Source organism: Hippocampus comes, unplaced genomic scaffold (assembly GCF_001891065.2).
Source record: "Hippocampus comes isolate QL1 unplaced genomic scaffold, H_comes_QL1_v1.1 scaffold271, whole genome shotgun sequence".
Lineage (NCBI taxonomy): Eukaryota > Metazoa > Chordata > Actinopteri > Syngnathiformes > Syngnathidae > Hippocampus > Hippocampus comes.
Window position 1 is genome coordinate 275,477 of NW_017805830.1, and position 8,172 is coordinate 283,648.

The following is an 8,172-nucleotide window of genomic DNA, read 5'->3' on the forward strand; positions in this document are numbered from 1 at the left end:
ACACACACACACACACACACACACACACACACACATACAGCTTTTGGCCTGGAACACAAAATGTCCACTTTTAAATGATGTCCTGCAGAATAGATCAAATTATGTCCAGAAGTCACTGAGTGGGATAATGCTTAAGATTAAAGTCTTGCTGCAATAAGAATGGATGTTGAGTTTCAGCAACATAAAAACTGGAATTTAATCATACTAATACTATATAGTGATCGTGTACAGTACTCTGGTGCAGGTGAACGATTCTATTCAAACATGGATGGCCTGGAACACAAAATGTCCACTTTTAAATGATGTCCTGCAGAATAGATCAAATTATGTCCAGAAGTCACTGAGTGGGATAATGCTTAAGATTAAAGTCTTGCTGCAATAAGAATGGATGTTGAGTTTCAGCAACATAAAAACTGGAATTTAATCATACTAATACTATATAGTGATCGTGTACAGTACTCTGGTGCAGGTGAACGATTCTATTCAAACATGGATCCAAAGGTTCACTGCAATCATAACCAGGTCATATAAAGTGTGTGATGATTAATGCCTTTATAACTTGTTTTCAAGAGTTTCCATTTTTTTGGGTAACTATTCCGAAGTGGTCCTCATTAAAATCTGGTTCCAACTGGATCTGACTGGCTCACACATGAACTGTTATGAATGAGTAGAGAATATCGGTCAGTTGCCAAGGTTCTTCCAATAGGTTACCGTTATCCCGCAGGCTGCTCATCATCTTCTGTACTTCTGACATGGACGTTGCAGTCACCTCCTCAACCTCGACTCGGAGGCGTGACGCACACGGCGGGCTGCTGCAGCACCGCGTCGCCGCAGAAGCCAACGGCGCATGCACGGTTCAAACACTCACCGCTGATCGGACGACTGGATCGGGGGTTGAGCGTCTCTGCTGCAGAGGGCTCGACTGCAGCCCGCAGTCTCGTCAGCGGCCGCGCTGGTCGCTTCGGGAAGAAGGAGCTTCTTGTTTCTCGTCTTTGTGGTTACCTCCTGGTGGTCGGGCTGACAAACTTGTGCGTCTCCGGTGCCAGCTAGTCTGGAGAAAATAGTTCCGTTCTATTCCGCCGTTTCAAATGCGGTTTGATGATTGCGTTCTATGGTGCCGAGATACGTTTTCCCCCATGCAGAGTTGTCCCCCCCACCCCAGTCGACCCGCGTGTGATTGGCTCCTTTCCCACTTTCCATTTTACATCCGTATGGCCCTCTAGTGGTCACCACATTCTCAAGCAACTTTTCAGCGATTTCGACTGTAAATGACAGGCGACTTTTGGGGGTGCTCGAGTAATTTTAAATGGGTCATTCCTGGCTATTGGTGACGTCAATGATCTAACCTTTGTGGAGCAAAAAATGGAAGAAAAAAATCCTGTTTTTATAATAACGTCGGGTAAATGACATGTTTAACCTTCAGAAACTGAGAGCTTAAACATCCATCCATCCATTTTCAACACCGCTTGTCCTGACCAGGAACGCGGGGAGGAGACAACCATTTACGCTCACATCCACACTGTCACAAAGTGGGAACCGACCCCACGCTGGCCGTGCACAAAGGGTAGCACTACACTATCAGCGATTAGCATTTAAATAATTTAATTTTTAAATAATAAAGAAAGAGAATTGCAAAGTACAACTTTCGTGCAGGGTCGAGGACCGTCGCAGCATTGTACCTTATTCATCCAAAAGGGTTAATAATAGTAAATTTGTTTCAAAAAAAAAGAATGCAGTTAATCTTCTTCATTCAGATCTGCAAATAAAATAAAAAACTTGCAACTAATTCAATATAGCTGGTATGTTATTTTATTTGATCTACTTATTCTGAGGTAATAACAGGGTGGAATCAACAACAGTGAAACAGCGAGTTTCAACAGTGTGTTTATTAAACACCATTCAGCACTGTGTGTTAAGCAATAATTCTTAACAAATCAATGAGAGGGACACCACTATGGTGGGATTTACTAAACCTATATAAAATTGTTAATAAACAGTGTGAACATTAAAACCACTGTGTTCTCTGGTTAAAAAAAAAATACAGCAAGCATCAACCAGCATGGATTCTTTGCTGGTACAGTATAAGCTGGTCTGATGCTGTTGTTACTGGCAGTGATGGTCAACCAACATGGGATGTTGGCAGACCAGTATGGGAATGCCAGTGGACCAGCATGAGATGTTGGTGAACCAGCATGATGCAGAGGTGTCACGTAATCAAGTAAAAATATTTTATCTTACTTAAGTAGCTTCTATATGTTGCTTTCAAACTTAGCAGACGTGCACATTTTCAGCATGACGTCTTTGATCCATTGGTGAAAAGGACACTTTGATTAGCTCCTCTTTCATCGATAACTGCTTCAAACAACAAAGTGTATGTAGGAAAAGTGGTTAAGATTGCACGACTGTCTTGTGTTGTGTTGTATTATTTTGTGTTAACTGTTGTTTTGATGGGGCGGCCCGGTAGTCGAGTGGTTAGCACGTCGATTTCACAGTGCAGAGGTACTGGGTTCAATTCCAGCTCCGGCCTTCCTGTGTGGAGTTTGCATGTTCTCCCCGTGCTTGCGTGGGTTTTCTCCAAGTCCTCCGGTTGCCTCCCACATTCCAAAGACATGCATGGCAGGCTGATTGAACACTCCAAATTGTCCCTAGGTGTGAGTGTGAGCGCAAATGGTTGTTCGTCTCTGTGTGCCCTGCGATTGGCTGGCAACCGATTCAGGGTGTCCCCCGCCTATTGCCTTAAGACAGCTGGGATAGGCTCCAGCACCCCCTGTGACCCTCGTGAGGATAAAGCGGTTCGGAAAATGAATGAATGAATATTCTTTTGATGGCGACGCGGGCACCTGCAGCGGCTCCTCTTGTTGTCTTGTCTGGTTGAGAGGGAGGAAATTTCATCTGTGCTGTATGTTGCACATACAGCGCATTTGACAATAAAGTTGTACATGACTTGACTTAAGTAGAAATTCTGTGCATGTATACCTGACATTTTTAAACCAATATATGTACTTTTTAATCCTTACACAGAAAAAAAACCTCAGAACTATTTCATTCTGGATTGTGTTCGTTCCGGTTCCTCATTGTTCAGAAACCACCACTCTGGATAAATTGCACTATGATAGATTGAGTGATTTTGATTGTGGTTGGATGAGAATTTTAAAGATATACCATTCCGACATTCTATTACAGGGGTGCCCAAGTCAAGTCCTTGACAGCCCCGATTGACCCTGTTTTAGATGTCGTCCTCCTCCAACACATCTGATTCGAATGATCAGGATCGTTTTCAGGCTTCTGCAAAGATTGCTGATGATCTTATCATTTGAGTCAGATGTGTTGGAGGAGGGAGACATAAAATACATTTGGATAGGAGCTCTCGAGGGCTGGACTTTTTAGTTTGTACATGATGCATTGCATCCGCACGTGACAACATGGCCCACTCAAACTAGTGCAAACGTATCGCTTTGCCCCCAGAATGTGCTGTGTCCCAATCAAGTAAACCAGCCGCGAAGACGTTCATGGTCAGAAAAAACAGCCGATCATCCCACATCCCTGGTCATACTTGGTGTTTTTAAAAAAGACCTCATTCTGAATGCACGGCAAACTTTGCGAACTGAACCAAAGTGCCACCGGTGAATGGATTTCACAAATTCATTCTCAAACTTGAAAAAGCATACTGAGGTAAGCTTAACGGTCAGTGTGAAGTAACCTTAGCCAACCATCTTTTGAGTAAGACTAAAAGTATTTTGATCGTACTTTAGTTTTTTAAATGCAACCCTCCCAAATTCATAGTTTGACCCATAGCAACGTGCTTATGAATGAAAATGCTCTTGTTCAGCAATCTCAGGTGAGTGTTGTCATTTACAGAATGCCGAGTCGTCAGTCGGCTATTGTAATGCATTTTTGGTGGACCCGTTAACTGCTCTTTGCTGTTGTTATGTTATTATGCCAAATACCTCAGTGTGTGGCGATGTTGACATTCAGGCAAAACAGTTGTTTGAGTGGCCAAAAGAAAAAAATAGGGCACATTAATGGATCAGAAAATTGGAACGATACAGTTTCATTCTCGCAAAGCGGATGAATTTCACACTGGTGTCGGCGAGCATTCTTTGTTGAAAGCACTTAGAAGATCTCTGTTTTGAGTTTCACACCTGTGCAATAACTCTAGGCTAATAAACGTAGCCTATACTGTATAGATTACCGTTCTTCCAATCTCGATGGGTTTTGTCTTTACTCCATGTCCGGGCGTTGAGGATGCCCCCATTGAAGTTTGAAACTTTGCTTTTCGAATCGATTTCTGACTGGGTTTGTACACCTTCCAGATTGAGCCCCACTATTGTTGTCTTGAAGTGAAGTCACACTTTTGGTTTGGTGCTCGTCAGGATCTCCCTTTGGTAAAATGATGTTAAATTTAAGAAATATAATTTATTTTTTCATGCTCTATTAGTGTATTTTGTTTAATTACTAGGGCAGCACAGTGGTCGACTGGTGAGCTCGCTGGCCTCAACGTGCAAAGGTACCGGATTCAATTCCAGCTTCGGCCTCCCTGTGTGGAGTTTGCATGTTCTCCCCATGCCTGCGTGGGTTTTTGTTGGAATAAATGTAATTCTGTTATCCCATATTTACTCTCTGTGTAACTTTAAAACCTGTTTCAGAGTGATACCTCGCAAATACCTCATATACAATGGGGTAGGTTGATAATGGTAGACTTGTCGGACCGGGAGAGCTCAGGCTGCTCCTGTTCTAGCTTTTAAGACAATATCTTGTTGTTAAGTGAACGGCTTCTGGTCAAATTAACTGTTGGTTGTGAGAAGATAACATCAACCCAGGACACCATGAGAGGGACATCCCAAGATGTCTACGTGGACCATCGACATCCAGTAGGAGCCGTTTGACGACATCTCAGAAATGAACTGTGTGTTCTCATTGAAACTCTCCTTCACTGAAACTGTTGTGGAATGTGAAAATACTCCCCACTCCCGTTAGAAGATTGTGTATCAGGGACATCCTTCCAATAAATGCAAGGAGACAAACGCGCACTCTTCAGAGTTGCCCCGGAACCTGTAACGGTTTACATTGCAGAGCCAGCTGGAGAGCTGCTTTGAGATTGTGAACCGAGACATGTTTTAGCGCGCTCTCTCTTGCAAGAAAGACAACCATGCCTGCCTCCTGAGTCTTCCTGTTCCTGATGTGTTCTTAGCATCTGATTACCTGCATTAACCTAACAGTTTTCTCTGGGTACTCCGCTTTTCGCCCACATTCCCAAAAAATGCGTGGCAGGTCAATGGAACACTAAATTGTCCCCAGGTGTGATTGTGAACACAAATGGTTGTTTGTCTCTGTGTGCCACGCGATTGGCTGTCAACCAGTTCAGGGTATCCCCCGCCTGCTGCCCGAAGACAGCTGGGATAGGCTCCAGGACGCCCGTGAACCGTGTCAAGATAAGTGGATTAGAATATGGATGGCTGGATGGATGTTTAATGACTTAAACTTGACATAAAAATATTTCATTTGGGATTTTGTAAAATTACTTCACAGTTGACATTTAAAGTTTATGATCAAGAAATGTCAAGAATATAAGGACTTAGATTTCAGTCAAATTTTGTAAGTTTAATTTGTTGCTATATATACACAGTAAATTTTGTGGAGTGCATTTTACTCGAAAAAGACTATATTTGGTGCCAGTCTAAATTTACGCTCAATTCTCAGCTCAACTCAGTTGTATTTATAGAGCACTTTAAAACAACCACCGTTGTATCCAAAGTGATGAACATGGAAAATAATCAATTAATAAAACAAAGAATAAAACAACAAATTAAAAACAAAGACATTAAAAACACACAAAAACAGTAAAACTCAAATCAAGTCTCATGCTGTGTCAAAAGCCAAAGAATAAAAATGAGTTTGAAGATGAGTTTGAAAGATGGGGGCTTGACGAACATTTAGCGGGACCGGCAATGGAAAAGGCTGAATCCCCTCTGAGTCTCCGCTTCGTCCTCGGTACCTCTAATAATGTATGGTGCGCAGACCTGAGGCACCGGGCAGGCGCGTAGGGTGCGGAGGAGGCCAGAGAGGTAAGGTGGAGCAAGGCCATTTAAAGGTTTGAAAACAAACAATAGGACCTTAAAAAGAACTCTAAAATGTATAGGCAGCCAGTGAAGGGATGCCAGTGTAGGAGTTATGTGCTCCCTCTTACAAGCACCAGTCAAGAGGCGAGCAGCAGCATTTTGGACCAACTGGAGACGCTTAATGGAGAATTGGCTGACTCCAATGTAAAGTGCATTACAGTAATCCAGCCGGGACAAAAGCAAGGAGACAAACGTGTTTTTTAGAGCTGTCCAGAGACTGTCACGGTTTACACATCTCAGCTAGCTGCAGAGCAATTCCGAGATTGTGAACTGAGACATGTCTCAGCGCACTTTCCTCACAAGAAAGACAACTGTGCTTGCATCTTACACTGATGTTTTTTCTCTGATGTCTTCAGGGTCTGATTAAATCCTAGACCTGACAAACACCCAAGTCTGAAAAGGAATCCATTTCCCAAAATGTCTTGCCCCACATTTCATTCTTTGACTAAAAAGAACAGAACATGTTTAATTCACAGATCGTAAAATTCTTTATTTACTCCATGCTGCCCAATTAATAACCTGTCAGAAACAATTCAGTTTCAGAAGACCCCAGATTGTGTTCATGCTTATCTCACATACATTTGTAAATGCATGTGTGCTTGTACAATCGTCTAATCAGTTTGATTCTGTTATAAAATGAATAATTAGAAAGTACTCATTCTGTCATGAGAATGGATCTAAAAAGTATACAAACCCCTGTTCAAATGCTAGGTTAAAGCTGTTTAAAAAAAAGGGGGACACAGAAATCATTTCAAAACATTTTCTACCATAAATAAGTCTATTTTAGAGAGTGGAAGTAAAAATAAACTACTGAGCCAATATTGCAAAAGTGTGTAGACTGTTTTAGATTTGTTGAAGATTTGGCTGTTTTTCAAATTAATAAGTCACATTCAAACTTGTGCGACATGGGAGTAAACACAAACACACACACACACACACACACACACATACACACACCTGCCACTCATTAACATGAGTTGAATGTGTTTGGTTATTTCTGAACAGCTACACCCCCCATTTGAAGCGGATTCACCCTTGCTCAACAGCTTTTACTTTCCCTGCCTAAAATATTCAATTTTTTAAATCTATCCACCCAGACATCATTTGAGATATTGCAGTACAGTAATCCCTCGTTTATCGCGGGGTTACGTTCCAAAAAGAACCCGTGATAAGTGAAATCCGTGAAGTAGGATTTATAAAAAAAATGTGAGAGGGACGAAATTTCAAGAAATTTATACTTAATAAAGTACAATAAAGTTGTACTTGGTACTTGATAGTGGCTTTATTTTTTACAGTTATTATACAATACTGAACTATGTATACAATGCAGAGGCGATTGCTGTAAGACTGCAAGGTAAGCTCAGCTTCCCCTAAAATGTCAAAAAGTAAGTGATCAAATACAGTATATGTGTGTATGTACAATTGTGTGGACATGTCATTGACTAAATATGCGCTACAACGCGCTCAACTTTTGTTCCGAATCAGCTTCTTATTACTGGTTACGACGCGACTCTCATCTCATTCATTCCCGCAGCTTCACTGTGCTTTAAACGCTGAGCGTCTACACCGCGGACGCTGGGCGTCTTGAGAGTTCAGAGCCCGTTGTCCCAATGCTTTGAAACGAGACGAGTAATTGGATAAATGCTGGTTTTGTCCCGCCCATTGGATGCTCAGCGTCTCTGGGAGTCTATGGACAGTGGGCGTTTATAGGCCGGCCCAGACGTTCAGCTTTTCTGCATGATGATTGGATGATCATTGACAGCGAAATGAGCCAATCACCGATCTTATGGTGAAGGCATCCTTTTCATTTTTTTTGAAAAGGAACGGAGAGTAGAATTCACGTATAAATAAACGGACACATTTTATGATGTAGGCCGAAATTGAGCTTCCGCTCCTTGACAGACCAGCATCCGCCACTGATACAATGAAACCAAAGACCAAAAATTTGCAAAGGTAAATTTGGCAAGCTGTACAGAGACGAGGTGCGGAGACTGTTCACGTTGGTCAGTCCCTTAGCCAATCAGGATGCAGAACACAATTCACTGTTTAAAAA

At 42.1% G+C, this 8,172-nt stretch overlaps 1 protein-coding gene across 1 annotated transcript in view; it reads right to left on the bottom strand.

Annotated features, from left to right (window-relative positions):
- Positions 1-1,166, bottom strand: part of abat (4-aminobutyrate aminotransferase) — a 37,652-nt gene extending 36,486 nt beyond the window's left edge. The window contains exon 1 of the mRNA XM_019887479.1: positions 869-1,166. The gene's annotated coding sequence lies outside the window, so the exon portion shown is untranslated. The remainder of the gene's footprint in view (positions 1-868) is intronic.
- Between the last annotated feature and the right edge of the window lie 7,006 nt (positions 1,167-8,172).